General features: G+C 42.2%; 1 long non-coding RNA gene across 1 annotated transcript in view; it reads right to left on the minus strand.

Moving 5' to 3' along the window:
- Nucleotides 1-19,249, minus strand: part of lncRNA:CR32773 (long non-coding RNA:CR32773) — a 223,710-nt gene extending 204,461 nt beyond the window's left edge. The window contains exon 1 of the long non-coding RNA NR_123790.1: nt 18,715-19,249. This is a non-coding gene — a long non-coding RNA (long non-coding RNA:CR32773). The remainder of the gene's footprint in view (nt 1-18,714) is intronic.

Here is a 19,249-nt window from a genome sequence, read left to right on the forward strand (position 1 = left end):
TGCGGGAGGTGCCGAATCCGGACTCGGACACGTCCCATTCGGATGGCTTGCCGTTATGTAAGTGGATCAGTAGTTCAGGGTACAGGAAGACGTGTCCAAATTCAATTTGCCCGATGACGAAACCGCAGTTTTCATTTCTTCTTTTTTTTTTTAGCCCCTTCCCCCAATGGCATGCTGCATGTCTTCATTATCGTTTATTGAATACAAGCATGCTTATACACATGTATGTGTGCGTGTAGAGAGAATATATAAAAGTGGTGGTGGGGGGGGGGGGGGTATTCTACCGGGAGACAAAGGTAATCCCTGAGTATTGCACGCGTTGCCGATAAGCGATCGAATTGTAAACTCACTCAATGCAATCAGGCCATTATATTGTATATATGTATCTGTATCTATATCTGTATCTGAATGTGGCTGTACCTATATCTGTAGCTATATTTGTCTCGGTTCCACCCTTTACTGTACTTGTGCTCACATACATATATCTGTATCTCACGGCATGTGCAAAATATTTCACGGCTTGACACCTTCTTCGGTTTCTGGTTACGCTCACAGCCTCATGGCGCCACTCGTAATTAGAACGCCCCAATAATAATAATCCCCATCACACATTCCCATCCCCTCCACTTCATTTCTCTGTCTGGCTTTGACCCATTCAGTAATAATTACCCAATTTCTGCAGTTCAGTTTCACTCTATCAACGTATACGTGTGCCCGGCTGGATTTCTTTTCGTTTTTCAACAAATTTGCTCGCATAATTGCAACGAACGAGCGTTCCCAAGCTCCCCCAGGTCTCGTCTTCAAGTTCCCAGGTTGTTCTCCCTGATTTTGCTCACATAAGACCAAGAATTTTCTTTATGACAATTCATTTGTTCAATGGGAATCTTTTGGCTTGCATAATGGCGAAATAATGTCTCCCCAACTTCTGAATTCTGACTCAGCGCAACCCGCCTCACAAAGGAGCCAGAGAGATAATGAAGAGGTAGTAGCAAATCGACAGGAACTGTGGTAGCACAGGCTAAAAATATATCGTTGTGTATAAAATAAAATTAAATATCGATTTTCAAAAATATTTAATTTATTCTGTCTATTTCTTGGGCCATTTTAAGAAGCTTACTATACATTTTTCCTTCTGCCTTTGTCATTGTCTGTATGTCTGCATTTTTAAAACCAGGCTTTTCCTTGGATGGTGTTTTCGTTTTCATTTTCTTTCACTGGCTGCCTAATTTCCATTAAGAAGTAATTACGTTGCTGATCATTAATTTCGAGATCGCATGCCATGTGAAGTTGTTTGTGCGGAAGAGTCGTGAAGAGGGGTAACACTAAGAGGGTGAGTCTTCTTTTTCGACTAGCACACCTGTCCAGAATACTTGGCTAGAGAAGAACGGGCTGTTTTAGCCACCAAAAGACAGCTGCCTTGGTCTTAGCTTGTGACCTGGTCTTTGGGGGATGCAATTCCGATATTTTGTTGTGTTTCCAGCTAAATGCTCAATTCCAGTTGCAGTTGAACGGCAATTTAGACCATGTCCAATCATCGGCTTAGTCCGCCACCTACAATCAAAGTCAATCAACGTCAATCAAAGCCCATAACCGATTGGTGGGCGGGATGGGCGTGGGCAAGACCAAAGCGTTGAACGTTTAGCACGACCCGCAACTTTCGCAAAGTCTCGGAAAAGAAAGTTAATCGCATCTCCCTACATGGAGAACAAAAGCCATACATTCATTGGACATTTAAGTCATAAAATTTAATATAAAATCAATTGTTAGCAAATACAGATATGGCAGAACATAGAGACAAGTTTCATTCTCTGTTTAGCTTACATTTATGAGAATCGCGGAGAGAGGCCCTTGTTGCAATGGTCAGTACACTGATTTTATGGTGACCAGCGTCGCCCAGCTGAGGGTAATCGTTATACGTCGTAACCGCTGCGGATCGAAACTGCACTCGAAGATCTGCTCGGACCAGAAACAGATATATGTTGATATATAGGGACTAACTCAAGGGGAGAAGAGTGTGGTGAAGGCGAAACCAGAACAGAACCGAAGACAATGGCAGACTGCAGACCTTGAAACAGTTCAAAAACGTAAACGGTTCAGTGATCATTGATGTAAAAGCTAAAAACGGAGCAAACGGTTGCTAAGAGAGCAGCAAAGCTGAAACGAAACCGAAACAGAGTCACCAGTGGAAGTTGGAGTTTGAGTCGGAGTTGGTCTTATGGCCGGAGTCAGAAGATAATGACTGCCAGAGAAGAACGCGGCCGCACAACATCCGTCATCTGGGCACGTCAAAAGCGGCTGTCTGGGGATGAACCCGCTGCTTTCAGCTCTTAGCTTTCAGTTCTCAAGTCTCTACTCTCGGCCAAGAAAAACATATAGTGACTGAATTCGAATCTGGAGCTGGCGTGCGCTCTGATCTGCCTGACTGCCCGCCTGGCATCGCTTGGCATCGGTTGGCATCGTTTGGCATCGCCCGCTGAGCGGTCTTGGCCCGGTCAAAAAATCGTTGAGCCGTTGAGTTGGTTTAGATCTGTGAAAAGCATATTTTGACATGGCCCATGGATCGTCTTCATATTTGGTTTTCCAATACAATCATCATTATTAGCTTCGACTCGATTATGTTCTCAGTACCTAAAGTTTTTTTTTTTAGTACAACTAAGACTAGGTATAGAATATAATGACATATTGTCAAATATTTAGTTTCAATTCTATAAAACCTTTTAAATTATCTCAATTCAATGCGAGTTTCTTTGATTCGCATTTCCCTTTTCATCTATTTGATAAGAGAAACAAACCGCTTCTGGTCCACAGATATCACTAAATATGAATTAAATTTATTTAAATTAAAAACAAAATGTTTCCCGTGCATGAACTTTGCCTTGGGGATGCATCCGCATTACCGCAGTCGCAGTCCCTCCAAGATCAAAGCCACCATTGTCGTCTGGCTGTTCGTTTTGGGTTTGTGATGGAGTTCCGTATGGGTTATGGGTTCGGCTGTGGGTTGGGTTTGTCTCGGGGTCTGGGTCTTGGTCTGGGCACTTTCTGGCTTTCTGGCTCTCCAGCTCGAAATCTCCCTTCCCTGCGAGTGCTGACGTCGTCGGCCCCTTCAGGTTGTCGTCGTTTGCTCTGCGTTGTGTTGGGTTGCCGGTAATGATCTTTAACCAAGCGTAACGTTCGCTTTCAGTGCGTCTACATCTGCGCCGTCACCATCATGAGGATGATCAACAGCAGCAACATCAGCATTATGATCATCATCTTGCAGCCATTTCTTCGGACTCCGCTACAGAAAGACAGACAGTCGGTTTGAGTTGAGTCGGGTTGCTCCACCCGCTCCGCTTCCGTTGTGGCTCGAATTTAAATGGCAGCAAGAAAATACAGCCACATGGATATACATATGTATGTATGTATCTACACTATAGAGAGATGAAGATTCAGATAGGTATCTGTATCTGTGGCTGGTGCATTTTGAATGCACCATTAATGATCAGGCGGGCAGCGAGTACGCAGACCTTGATTCCCAATGGTCGAGACTGGCGAGTAATTGCCAGAGGATCGCTGAGATCTTATAAAAGGGGAGCTAAGAATATCTGGGGAAAAGTGAAAACTTTATATTTACATTTTGAGAAATGTATGCTGAAGGCAATAAGATTATGAATTTGTAAGTAGTGCTCTAGTAAGCAATGATAAAATAATATATCTTCCGAACGAAACTTTACTTTCATTTCCCATCTAAGGACCCTTTTCTTAAGCTAATTTAATTTTCTGATCACTTGAGTGAATATATCTTAGTGCCCGTATTCACCATAAATCTTCTCGACAAAGCAAACACCCGCTTGTGATCCACGAAAACTGCTATACCCAAGCAGATTTAGTCAGAACCCAACCTTGCGATGATCCCATGTTCTGACCATGGCCAAAACCGTGAGATGAGTGTGAAAAAGGGGGCCGCGGTGCAGAAGAGGTTTATAAAATCGTAGGAAGCGAAGCAGACAGCCAACAATTTCGCAGAAAAATTCAACAAACTAAGGCAGGCACATGTGTGTGGTATGTCTGATATAGGTGCAGATACAGATACAAGGCTATGGTCACGGATACAGATGCGGATACCAAAATGCTAATGCGCCCGGTGGCTCTGCCTCTTCTTATTCTTTTTCTGCCCTCCACCGTCTTTTAGGAGATGACCATAAAACTTTGGACCCATGCATCGTCGACCGGTCCAAGACAGGGGCGTGGGCGAAAGAGGGGGATCCAAAGCAGAGTGGCGTGTGAAAAATGCCAAGTGGCTTTAAATGTGTGCTGCCACTGCTGCTTCTGCAAAATTGATTTTCTTTGTCTCGTCGAATATTTATGTAACTCCATCCGAAAACTCAGCAAAGCCAAAGACACATACATACAACGAAAGGTATTAAAAATAATCAAACCTGCAACCCAATGGTCTGCCCTTATGATTTTTATAAAACACCATTTTCTCTCTATCTCTCAATAAAGATGGTGATGCAGAGAGAGAGAGAGAGAGAGCGAGATCTGTGGAGAGTGAGGTCTATAAATAGCACTCCGGCCACATAAGTATCTATAGATGTAGGCGTTGAAATCTCGACGGCAGCAAATAAACAAGCAGCTCGACGAGATCACCACCATTGTCGTGATCTGCGCACAGCCACCGTTGAGACACAGATACATTCACAGATACAGCAAAAAAATAAATAAAAAGTATCTGAAAGATACGAGTTCGTCTGCGGTCGGGCTCCCCATGTACATATATGTATAATAGTGTAGCATGGTATGGTATAGTATATTTGTATATATCTCAGCTGTGTGTGCCTCGTTCACCCATAAGTGCTTCATTAATCTCTGTCAGCGAGGTGGTCGTCCCTCTTTGGTCTTCCCCATCTCAGTGAATGATTTTCTTTTTTTTTTTTTTTGGGCTTCTCTCATTTTTTTTCATTCGTGTATCTGTATCTTCGAGTCAAGATCGCACTGTGGTGAGCTTTGATGGCTGCCCAGCTTAGCATTGATTTTGCCTCTCAGTTTTCGTTTCTCGGCTTCATCTTGTTGTCTTTGATTTGTCGATTTGGGATTGGTGGAATCGGAATCGATCGGAGCAATGAACCAGCGCGGTGTGTGGAATATCAAATGGGTTTGACCGTTTGTTTAAGGGTCTTATTTATGGCATCATTAGATCATAGAATTGTTTTATTCAAAATAAAAGCACATCAAATTATGTGTTACTCAAAAGTACCTATTAATTTAAAAACAAACATTTTAAAGGAACATAAACGGCTGATATCTGCGAATGTTACTCGGTCTTTTCCAACATCCTCGTATGTTATATATCCGCTGATAAAGGGGGTGCTTCGTCACATTCGAGTGGGCAGACAACCAAGACGACGCCACATGCGTGTGTACATACTTTCGTACCTCCAGCAGATCGCGTGCCTCGTGGCTAAAACATCCAGAGAATACAAAAAAAAAATCAATAGCCAAAAACAAGCGAGTGTTCCTGGTGGTAAATGGTGAGTGGTAAGTACCAAGTGGCCACTAGCAGTTGCCGGCAGATGCTGAACCGCTCCATCCGCTCACCACCAAAGAGGACACACCCAAGGTCCTACACTGATAAAATATATGTAGGCTGATTCTGCTCAAAACTAAAAGCACTTTACAAACTTACACTTTTGGTTTGGTTTTAGCTTGATCTGGAGTTGATTCAACACATATACTTCTTATTTAAAGAGTTCCTTGACAAAATATTTTCCCAAGTGTAGAGGAAAGGGAGTGCAACCGGCCAGTGTCAATGACACACCTTCGGTAAAACAAGGAAACGTCTTTGGGGAAGTCGAAACCAGCGACCATGAATAATCCCCGAAAAAATGTTCTCGCGGTTGTACGAATAGTTGAGCTCCCTTGATGCTTCTCCTCTTTCACTTTTCCCCTATATCCACACTACGTTTCCTAGTTTTTGTTTTGTCAGATATCCACACGAAAATATATTACCCTGTAGGAAAATTCTATTCTTCTGAAAATAATGTATATTTACTATATTACTATCGGTTCTTCAATTTAAAATTGTAGGTCGAACGTAGTGCTAATCGAATATTCGCAATAATGAAAGTGTATCATTTCGTTCTTATCTAAACTATCCTTTGGACAATTAGGATGTTTCGGGTAATTGTAGTGGCTTCTTACTTTCAAAGATAATATGACCATTTATGAAAATATCTTTTTAAAAAAGCGTAAAAATTCTTAAATTAATGCTAATCCCCATTAACTTTAGTTTAAGAGGTACGAATCAAGTTGCCAGTTCTCACGCGAGATGGAGCTAAATGTACCTGCCGGGCAGAGGGTATAGATCCCAGTACTAGTACTCCCCCATAATGTACACACTTGTTTCGTTCCGAGGCCAGCTTTTTGATGTCTGCATCGGGTTTCATGTCCCGACAATTCCAACTAATGACGAAGCCAGTGACGAGTCGCCATCATCAGTGGGTAATTACCATCGCAGGTGGATGAAAATGGCCCAGAGTGGGTGGAAAGTCATATAACAAGGACAGCGAACAGGTAGGAACTGCCTGGACATGGCATGCTCATTAGGCAAATCCTTGGAGACCCTTATCGAGTGTGCGGAGTATATAAAAAAAAAAAACAGAAGGCGAATAAAACACCGATGGGGTTGTATTGTCACTGTCATTGCCAGCGGATGAGTAATGTAGCCCCTCATTCACCTTATATAACAGAGAAAAGTAAACGTATAGCCAATCCGCACAGACTCAACTTGATTTACATCCATGGACGGACTGGCATTCGAGCGGTGTGTCAACCCTGGAATCCTTTCATGGATGGTGCAATTGGGTGGTGCAGCTAAAGAACATGACCCAAAAATGCAAGCGTCACTGGGAAATTTATTACGTGACCCAAGAATATTTTTAATGCAAAAAATGTAAATTAGAAAGCTGACCAAAGAGGATCAAATAACATGCAGATGTTAATTTAAAGTATTTAATATTAGAATATTAAATAATTGTGGATGGTATAAAAACATGCATAAAAAATTAATCATAGAAAGTTCTGCTTAGATTAAGTTCAACCACTAATTTATGGAAATCAAAAGTCTTCAAAGGAAAAACTATTTCAGTTTGGTCTTTGGGCCCTGAGCCCTAGGCCGTGCCTTTAGCCATCTACGGTTGCCATCTTGACAAGACCTCGAGAGTCCGTAGCCCGTAGTTGGCCCAAAGCCATTGGACACATCAATGTGGCAATGGCATGGCCTGCAGGAAAATCCGGGGGGTAGCAACGTATGTGGGGTGTCTCTATGCGACAATTTCCTGTTTTCCAAAGTTTCTACTCGACGACGGCGGAAAACACAGTAGAAAAAGCCGCGCTAGGGGAAAAAAGAAAAATAGGATAAAGCAGGCAGGCAGGCGGCAGGCAGCAGCAGCAGTGGCAGAAAGTTACAGCAGCGATAAATTCGAGGGAAATGTATCTGACGATTGTCCCTCTCACCCGGATGGCAGAGTGGAAGGGGAACGGGAAGGGGAGGGTGCAGGTGGGGGACTATCAGCCCAATCCAATCCCTCCGAGTCACCCCATCCGACAAGGATGACCCCCCGACCCTGCGGTTGGCGTGCGGCGCGGTTTCACTAGTTTTTGTTGGCTGGTTTTTGCATACGAAATGCGAGCTGTAAATTGTATCTGTGCGCTACTTAGATACACCAATGCGAGGCGCACGGGGGTGGCACACTCAACCACTCAGCCACTCAACCACTACCACCAACACCACCACCACCCGTTTCCCCCACTTTGTACGAGTGTGTTTTCGGTGGTTTCGTTTGCCCGCAATTGGTTGCCGCAGCAACGTTGATTTAATAGATTTTTCCGTTTCAGCTGGAAACGTATTTTGCAGATACGACAGAACGACAATGCGAGGACAACGCTAGGGGTTGCTCGGCCATCTACCCATCAAAACCACCCACAACCACCCTGCATCCCTGGGCAAACCATGCAAGTTACGGTTGTATTTGGCGAAACAAATCTCTGAGCTGTGATTTGCTGAATGCTCTCAAGCTTTCCTTTATATATTTTCTCTTTATATATATGTATATATAAATAGGGTTGTTAGCCACATTATTCGCCAGCAGCTTCCTTATATCTCCATCCAGAAAATGGCCATTGAGGGTGGAACATGCGTAGGCTAATCAAAAGCTTGGAAGACGGCGCCATTTTATTTTTCCTTTGAATAATAACTAAAACATTAGTGAGTGCTCGCAAGCTAATCTTAAATGCATTAACTGTTTGGGTTTTCGCAATCTATATTTAATCTGAGCCAGAGACGATGACTAAGCGCTCGAAAGAACTGCCAACTCAGAAAACGAGAAACCTCTGGACAGTGTCGGCAAAAGAGCAGTCATTATTCGGTGGGGGGGAAGGTGGTGAATGGGCCGCCGCGAGGGAGCAGGGGTGGACGGGCCTACGGCTGAGGGCCAACCCCCAAAGCCAAGAGCCAGGCCAAGAATCGAGAACTCAGGGCCGTTGGGCATCCGAGGCGAGCAGCAGGACAAAAGGCCCACGTCAGCCGCATGTCACTCGAGGTAAACGGAACCAAACCAAACCAAACCGAACCGAGCAGAATATAAAAGCAGGGTGGAGAAGAATGTTTGGTATCAGAGTTTGGGAGTATCCAATACCTTCGAACATTAAATATTTTGATTATGTAAAATGTATAATTTGTTAATTTTTTGATTCTTATAATTTCATTATACTCTCTTCATTTCATTCTGTATGCATACAATGGTTTTTTTTTTATTTTTGTCTTCTTTATTTATACGTCTTTTTGTTGTCCGTAAATCCCTTAAGTTATAATCCACAATTTTTAATATACTAATTTTCACAAAATAATATTGATAACCTATCTACCCTTAAGTGTAGGGAATGCTAAGAGCCAAAAGAATTTCAGATTCATGGCTTTGCTTGTGCTTTCTGTTGGTTCATTTCCGTTTTACTCACACATACAGACAAAATCTTTATTTATATATATATATATATATATATATATAAATGTACGGCAGGATTACATATATGTACAGGAAGAGGGAGGAAAATGGGCAGGAGGAGAAGCAGCGGGAGGACCGTCCACATCCAAGGAAGTTGAGCCAAACTCACAACAAAAAACAATCGAGAGAAAAAACCGAAATGCGACGTCTGCCTGCGTTCCACCCACCACCAATCTGCAGTCTGTCATTAATTTTGCCTGCCACCCTCGCAGCGACTCACCTGTGCACCCCCTGCACCCCCTGCACCAACGCCAACCCCCTTTTTCTCCACTTGGCACGCAGCGGGGCCTTCAGTTAGTCAGCCTTGTCAGCTCGTCAGTTTCAGGTTCCATCCACATCACAACAACAACAACAACGCAGCCACCTCCCACTCTTGTAAGCACCATCGCCCAACCAACCCACCAACAGCCCCTCTTCTTTTTTCATCCCTCTGTTTGTGTGTGTGTGTGTGTTTGTTGTGTGTGTGGCACCCTGACAGGTGAATTATTTCCCTCTGCGGGCATTTCTAATTGGATTTTCCCTCGTTTCTAAGAAAAAATCTATGGAAAAGAATTTTTTGTTTCTATTTCAGTTGTGCTGATGTTGTTTCTCTTTTTTTTATGTGGCTGTGACGACCTTCTGCGGAAAGCCACCCAACCGCTCGGTGGTTGGATGGCCACCCTTCGCAGTAGGTGACAAAATTGTGGGGGAAGCAGCTACAGCAAAATAAAACAAAACAATATATAAAATAATCAAATTGCGAATTCCGGAGAAAAATTATTCTTTTTTCCGAGAATTATTATTATCATATTAATTACTATATGTATTTAAAAAAGTATTTGTATTCTAAAAAAAATATTCAAATATATTCTTTGGAATGCAATGTTTTTGGTTTGTGTGTAGAAAGAGAGGAGCCAACCGGCCACCCAGCCATCCTCACGCAGCAGCTCAGCCACTACCCTCTGCATGACCTCTGCCCACCTGTGCAACCACCACCCTTCATCCACCCACCACCCACCTGGTTTCTACCACCTATTCACGGATGATGACGTCGTCGGTCTTCGCGTTTCGCGTCGCTTTCGTTGTTCATCGTGCCTCACTTGGCCTATTCTTGTTGTTGTTGCTGCTGGTTGCCTTGGCCGATTCTTCACTGGTACATAGAGCCCCCGTTTATATACAACATGCACACATATGTATATATATATATATTTACGATATAGATGTGGTAAATGGCCACGTCGTCGTTGCCTCATGGCAAAAGTTCTTCTGAATTTCTGATGTTGCTCTGATAAATACTTCACTGCGCCATTCTCGGTGGCTACCTCTCCTCCGTTCACTATTCTTCCTCTCACTTGCTCTCTCGTTCGCATGTTTGGGTGTATATCCTCATGGAAAATCGGAGGGGGCACATTCGACCCACCCATCAATGCCAAGCACTTTGCAGCATTATGTGGCAACAACAACCAAAACAACAAGAACGACAGCAGCAGAGAAAATCAATATGGATGGACAAAGACTATATATATCTATACATACATACATGTATGTATATGTATATGTTTGTATATGTATACGTATGCGAATGCATTTACAAGGCTATATACTCAAATGATGTTTGATGGGCAGACGCAACGGGGCGGATGAGCGATGTATGATCCATACTTAAGTATTAAATACTGGAAAGCAAAGAACTGAGTAGTTATTGTTGCTGTTTTTCCTTCCCAATATCGAAAATAAGAAAAACTATTGCTTGAATCACGTTGAATGAGCACCCTAAACTGCATGAGTAATGCAAGATCTGAGCGGACGATGCTTTGTCACTAAATCGACGTCCATGATGATTCATGATGAGATCCGATCGATCCTCAATTCAATCGCATTGGGAATTATATATGTTAGTGGACTAATATTGGTTAGAAAAGTAGAAAAGTCATATCAGCTCGACGATAAGCAACCACATCTGTTAAGCAAGTCCCCGTGACTGAGTTAGAAAAAGTCCACCAAACCAGCAGTCGGCAGTCCGCAATTGATCTATCTATATAGCCCTCAGAATTCTTTACTATATCTAGAGCAGAGCCAAAGACGCAGAAGCTAAAGTGAGCTCAGGTGAGCTGTATAGTTTTTGTGTTTTATGGGCGAGCCGTAGGAAAACACGATTCCCAGCCGATTTCGATAATCGAATAGAGTCGAGTTCTGTGGACATTCCGACTACATACATATATGTCACGGGACCAGGTAAAGAACTTGATGCTACCCACTTGATACTCGCAGAGAAGCACGGATGATAAGAGACCTTTCAATAATAGGGGGTTTCCGTTAATATGGCTCTCTTTTTTGACAGTCCTAGATGATATTGAAAATAATTATACACTACGATCTATAAAGTATTGAATGGTTTACTTTGCATTTAATATTACTCTCAGTGTATTGTCTTTGGGACCTTTAGTTATAGCCTAGAACTGATGAGGTGGTGCACTTCTGCGAGACACGCGGCTGCTAAGCTCATCCGACTGATTGGCGTCGCCAGTCGATGCCATTCCCATTCCCAGTGCTCATTCCATTTATATTTTCATTCCGAGGCGCCGATAGCGCTGGCTGCAATTTCCAGTTAATTGCATTTTGTTGCCGACAACGCTAGTTGTAAAATATTTGTGTATAGATTTGGGTTTCTTCGTGAAGAGGCGCCAGATTATGGGCCCCCATAAGGAAGAACCTTGTGCGTTTATGTAAACATTGCAAATCAATCGAACTATCTGCCACTTGTGGGGCTCCCTTCTCCCCTCTCCCGTTGCACCTAATGACTTTTGAGATATTCCCCAGTTCCGTCTTTCAGCTGCGGTTACTGTGCAAGACGAACAGATGCCGGATTGTTCAGGTTGCACTATATATTTTTGTGCTTTATTTTTATTTTTTCATATTCCCAGCCCCCAGAAGCTGTGTAATCGGGCGAAGAAGTGCCCACAAATTTGCGGTTGCTCCATCTGGTTGCCGAGTTGATAAAATAAATATGCGGCCCGAAAAAAGGGAAGTCACATCGGTAACAAGTAAGTGGATGCCGCAAAAGTACTTGCGATAAGCAAATCAGGAGCACCCTACGTCCAAACAGTAAGGCATCTACGTTTTAAACGAATTTTTATTAAAAAAAAAAAAACCTTGATTGCCACTCAACAAATTTTATATGTTATAATATTTAAGTACTGCAAACATTAAGAAATATCTTTTACAAATATTATTATCACAAGAGATATGACCATGGACCATCATGACCATTATCCGCAAAAACTGTCACCCGAGTGGCGATTTCAAACAGATTCACTCGAAAACCCTGAATTGCGGTTGACCATTTTGCATGGGACATGCTAAACGAGCTGGCTATGTACATTATAATTACGAGCATGATAATAATAATACATACAATTGACGGGGTAACTCAGGGGCCAAAATCGCGCCGATAAGATTGAAAATTTGCGGTCAATCTATCTGGCATGTCCCATGGGAACTGGAAACGAATTAAACAAATCGAAAAGTTTTTGAAACGGAGACGCTTCCAGGAATTTATTGCGCTGCTACACTTTTCATTATCCATGAGTGGGCAAAAATCAAGACAGACAGTTAATTTAATTACGTGGATGCATGGCGATCATTGATCTATATAAGAAATGCGAGGCATCAGCGAAATCCAAACGCGAAGCGGTAAACTAAGACGCAGTATGATATGTAAAGGTAAATGTACATGGGATCACAGTCTCAGCAGCTTTTAGGATTTCTAGGGGGTTTTTGGGGGTTTCTGAATGTCTGAGTTTACATTCAGAAACGGTGTATATTTATTATATATTATTTTCATTATGCTCAGTGCAACTACGCACCCTCCAATGCTAATAGCCTGCTCAGGGTAAACAAATATCTTCACTGGAGCTACGACAGCACGCGTGGAGCAAGTGGAAAGTGGTGTACAATATCGGCTATCTTGCTGGCTGGCCATTAATCATGCATCATCCATCCACTTCTGACCCACCTGTCGCCCTGTTGATCAATCCCCCCTTTATAAATACAAATACCCATGTACCCGACCGATCTCCGATTTCATTATGTGCATGTTGCAATTAAATGATTCTGATGTCTCATTGTACACAGACAGACAGAAGCCAAGAAGAAAAACATCTTCGCAGCAACGAAATACTCACACATGCATGCTATTTCGATATTTTCATTTTATTTTTCTGTATTTCATACTTTATTTAAATCGCAGTGGCCTGATTTTTATCTTGCCAATGCAGTTTTTTGGTACTCGAATTCTATGTGGACTTCGATGATGGGTTTTTGGTGGGCTTCTCGTATTACCACCGAACCCGAAAGGGGCTGATATTTTGGCTGGCTGGGTTTTGACTTCCACTTGAGTGAGCGCTTTTTTCTCTCTGGCCAAATTCGCTGATTCTGTGCAAAAGTCAATTGCGTCTGTAGATGTATATATATGTACACTTATAAATATATACACATAACCGCTTTGGCACAAACGAAATTGATACATTGGCGCACAGATTAAGTTAAGGTGAGATTGCTGGGGAGCTTTCTAAGGGTTCTCAAAAATTGATAAGCTTATTTCGAACCTTGTTCAGTCTAGTGTATGTCCATCTTTCATAGCACTCGATTTTTATCAATTCGAGCATTAATCTGTCCTATAAAATTGGTTGGACATTTCACAAACTTTGTGGAATCCAGTAAATGTTATGACTGTTTTTTTTATTGCTTTTAATAAGAAAATGTGTACAAATTATCTCGATTTGCTAAGAATTATTTAGTTTTGAGCTGATTAAATTTAGAAAATTAAAAAAAAAATAAATAAAATAAAAATCATTATGGAGTGCAAAGATCTCGCTAATTTAGTGATTTAGGGACAGTTTCGTTTTCTGTTCTGGTTTCCCCTCTATCTTCGGGTTAGTCATTTCGTATTGGGTGAACTTCGATCGCTTTTGCCATATATATTTATCACATGAGACGGCCATAAACCGAGGGGCAAAATGATAAAACGAAACCTTGATATAACTTCTCCTCCTGACATTTTTCGTTGGGCTTTTCTTTGTACATACATTTTCGGGTGTCCCACGAGTTTGGGATCTTACTTTTTCAAGGGGTGGGTGTGCCGGTTGCTGGGCGTTCGGGCGGTATTATTCATGGCGCCTAAACAGCTTTGGGCAAACACCTCCCAGTAATGCCACCACCCCCCCTCAAAATGTCTATAGCTCCGCCGACTCCTACCATTCCCTCAATTATAATGAGCCACTTGAGCTTCCAGAGAACCCAGAGAACTCAGAACCAAGACACGGCGAAGGTACCTCAATGACAGCGATTGTTCATCGGGGCCAGACGCACAGATACACCTTAGGGTACGCCCCACAGAGCTACAGATACAGATAGAGAATATGTATGTGTGTGTACTGGGGCGACCCACATCGTTTGGCCATTTTCTTATTTACCCTTATCGAAGGCGACGCCAGATTTTCAACGTTTGATAAATGGGGGCGCGCACATTACGAACTTGGGATTCGGTTGGCAGGCAACAGCTATGCACATATACATACATACATATTTACACATACATAGAAATAGAAAAAGAGGCATATTTGAATGAAGTTCACCATTATAGAGAGAGTATCTCAGCTCCCCTTCCCCTAAATGGAAACCACCATGTTTTTGGGGCCAAATCCCCATCACGGATAGTTTTTCCGGATACACAACTTGCATTCCACTTTAGCTGTTTACTTAGCACTCCACAGATTCTGTCCTGATTATTGATGTTTTTCTGCCCACAAATACTTCCACCTATAGAGTATACTCAGAGATACTTTATGTTCTACGAGATACTTTTTCTAAACGCAGTAAATGCTGCATTTTACTGTTCTAACAGATTTCCATTGTATTTGAATAATATTTCGACATTACTCAATATTTCTTCGTGGAAAACCGATTAAGGAGTTCCAAGTGGCTTTTGACTATCCCCTCGCGGGCGTTTATCTCGATATTCGACCTAGCGAAGATAACTATATATATATACATATATATATATATATAAAGACGTTCCGGGCGGGATCCACCGGCGACCTTCTGCTGATATCTGAAATGAAGGCGTCGGCGCGTCATCCGAAATTTTCCCCCAGTATTTCTCCATAACATATAACCCTCGATCGGTTTACATTCGTGACTTGGCATCGTTGTCATCGCAAACAGAAAACTTTGAGACTTCTAAGCCCGAAAGCCGACAGCTCGTTTGGGTTTATGGCCAGGCGACAACAGCAAACGGGAGAGTTGACGAAATGGGAATAGTGAAATATATAGAGCAAATGGCATTACAAGTTATCGGCGGTGCAAGTTACAAACGCTCAAAGTTATTGGCGAACAGCAAGAGACTCCGAATCGCTTCCCCTTGAAACCGAACAGAGATAGAGTGGGCTATACTATGATAGATAGACAGATACTATGTACTACCCGAACGCCCTACAAGCCCCTCACTCTCAGCCCATCCAATGTTGAGAGGGAGGACTGAAGACTACGCGCCCCACAACACGATTCTTCCCACAGACCTTCGAATCTGATCCGAAGAAATCGATGACGATGACGTTTCCAATTACGATTTTGATGCCTGCCCGTTCTCCCTCGCTCACTGATAAGATATTTTGTTTTGAATGATGATGTGCTAGTTGTCATATGTCCCCCACCCTCGGAAAGCTTTTTGGGGGATTTGTCGAGCATTAGATAATATCTGCATTGGTTGCCAACTGCGTAACGCGCTTCTGCTAAAACGTACGGCGAATATTTATTTTCGCACGAAAATCGCTCGCAACCTGATCTTACTGCAATGGTACTTAACTTTCGATTAATCAAACCACTTACTCATAGTCTGAAACATCTTTTGTTACGATCTGCATATACATATATTTCACATGTCTTTCTAAACATGGAATCTTTAATTGAATATAGATATAAAAGCCTTAGCTGTCTTCTAGGCTTAACCCCCATACAGATATCTGAAAAGTATTATCAGGCACCTGTATATAGTGTGTTTTGATTACGCATCAACGGAATAGTCTGTTAAATCTCCTGAGATTTCGATGACAACTCGATAGAGCTGTTCTGTGAACTCGGTGAGTCCCAGAAAGTTAATTCCCCTTTGAGAACCCGTTGATTGAATCTCTACATTTTTTCTCGTCTGGGAATGTCAGCCTTGGACATCTCAAAGTTCGGTTGGCAAACCGATGATAAGCGGCCATTTTTGGCAATACTATTTTTATTATTTGTTCTACGCTCTGCTCTCTTATCGCCACCGAGTTTAAAATGATTTTTCTCATTAATACCCAGAACAGAAATTCAATTAAAGCACCTGCGATGGACGTGGCTTATCAAGCAGCCGCCCACAGGCACCAACGAAACCAAATGAAAAAAAAAAAAACAAAAAAACCTTTTGGCCTCGGAGGGAGATATAAATGTATACGAGCGATTGCAGAGCTGCTAGTTCTATTTTGGTGCCTTTTTCGTGGACACTCTGGGCTGACGAAATCTGTGGCACCTTCGGCTCGCCTCTATCTGAAAACCCGCAACCCCCACTCCGTTTACCCGTTCAATGGGTCAGATGATTGATATAGAAATTGTTGGTGATTACTTCCATTTGGCGTTTCTCAATCGGAATCAGGCAAGTGCCAAAAGAAAACACAATAACTTTGAAGATAAAAAAAAAAAGCCAGAAAGCCAGAAAAACCCGAGAGAAAAGATTGGAGTGGCGTGAAGTTATATAAAACCATGGTGAACGGTACCCATTTCGGCGGGGCGTTAATATTACGAAATAAAAAAGGTGAAGTTTCAGCAATGTTCTTGCGAAACTAAATACGAACTTCATCGCTTCATATAGATCAAATTTTTTTTCTCTGTGCAGAATACCTACATATCTGCGTAGCTTTATCTCAACGACGGCTAATGAGTTGTGAGCTAATGACATACGGGGTGGCAGTTGAGTGGGGTGTTCTGAGACAACGGGGGAGCACAAATCATCTGTGGCCAACACCCGCCCAAAGTTGTGAAAATAGGCCCCGCGATAAGGGAGTGTGAGGTGTGCAAATACTTTGCGTAGTCGAAGCACCGAACCACCTCCCACATTCCCTCGCCCCAAAAACACACCTTTTGCACCACCTACGCATCCACATCCGCATCTACATCCGCGTTATCAGCGGGACAGCGGGCGGCTCCTTTGAAGTTTCCAAAGGGAGGTGATGGGCCATAATAACTGGCCCAGATATTACAGTGCAAAACGTAGTGTTAACGATTGGGTTTTTTGGCCTAAAAAAAAGACGAAGAGATTGGCTGATTCAGGAAATCATCTTATATTTTAGGGTTAATATGTAAAAATGCCAGCTATAAAATAGCAAGTAAATGAAAATTAGGAATGGAAGATTACCAAATTTATGAGCCACGCACCTTTTGGCGATCTAAGCGATGACACTCTATTCTAACAATCAAAAAAAGTAATTTCAAATCTGTTTTAATATTTACCCACCGCCACATGTGCCAAGTGAAATAAGATGTTGCTCAAAATATCTACAGAGATGAGAAAGTCAACAAATATGGGTAGAATCGAAGGGGTGGGAGTAACGATGGGTGTGGATGGGGTGGTGAAATGTATTGTTTACCCAGCTTATTAGCAAACATTCTTATCAGTCAACTCAACTCGGCTCAGTTCAGTTCAGTTCCGTCAGGTTTGGGTCGACATCGATGACGATCATCGTTTACCATGATGACAATAATGAAGATGATGATGGTGCGATCGAGAGATGTCTGTGTTGTCGCTGGGAAAACAACACTCTGGAAACAAGAAAAAGTGACGAGACAAGGCGCGGCGAGACGGGACGGCATCGAGATGCAATAATCGATAATAGGAAACAAAAGCCAAACGAAATCCAATGCGTCCAAGGAAAACACACAGTATCTATGAGATAGAGATACAGATGCAGATATGTACTCGGCGACACATGCGAGGCAAAAATGCGATTATTTGCTTAAGTGTAGCTCGATGCGGCTGAAACCGAAAACTCCAGTCGGCCAGATACAGATATAGATATAGATACATACCGATCAGTTGACAATCAATGTTCAAACAATAAAGCCGAAAATGAAATTGAGTAGAAAAAAGCCACACAACTTTCAACGTTTATCTTCAAAAAAAAAAAAAAAAAATACACAAATAGGGCGAAGCAGTGCCTCAGATTCGAATACTCAATCAAACAATCAATCCATCAGTCATTTCGTCAATATATGCACATAAACCACCTTCTTTGGACCAAAGCTCTCTGAATAGTACTGAGGCTGTTCCTCATTATCATCGTAATCATTATGTGCTATGTGTCTATCCGTACCCATCATCCTCCTATTCGCAATCCCAATTACGAGAGGAGCATCTGTGTTGTCGCATTTACAATTCGCAATTACACTTGAGTAAATATCAACATCAGCAACCAGCCAAGACGATGTCTCCAACCTCATCGCAACGCCTTTCTTGGCTGGTGACAATAACCCAAAACCTAATGAGCAATGTATTTTGGCAGAGGAATACGAATGCGCGACGAACGAGACGCGGGGTACACGCAGAGAAACAGGGTATACATTATTCGTCAAAAGAAAAACGATCACATGTAAAAAATCAATTTCTTACCTGCGCTCATGCTATTTTGAAGCAACGATATTATGCACATAAATATTTCAATAAGCTTTACAATTTAATTTTAGATTAAATTTAATACACCAAAAAAAAAACAAAAAAAAAATTAAAAAGAGCAATCACGCATTGGCAAAAACACTGCTGCCTAATTTACTTGCTCTTCTTACACACGCATACACGCACACACACACACGCGCAATTGTCCAGCGGCGCACCCACGCACATGAGCCACGAAATTTACCGTTGAACGAAATAAACTGCGCAATTCATTGCATTGCACAAGGATAGCAATTAACGACACTTAATATTGCATTTTGATAACTATTTAGGCACGAAATAAGCATAAATTAACGAAATGCATCACTTTTAGGCTGCGCTAGTTAGAACTGTAAAAACGGTAACGGAGAAAACGGTAAAAGTTGCGCTTGATGAAAAAACGACGAAATTAACCAATTAAACGCTAAATTCCTAGCAAAACTAATTGAAAACGGACACAGAACCTGTTATTTTGTTAAATATCACACTTACA

The sequence above is a fragment of the Drosophila melanogaster genome, chromosome X, assembly GCF_000001215.4.
Source record: "Drosophila melanogaster chromosome X".
Lineage (NCBI taxonomy): Eukaryota > Metazoa > Arthropoda > Insecta > Diptera > Drosophilidae > Drosophila > Drosophila melanogaster.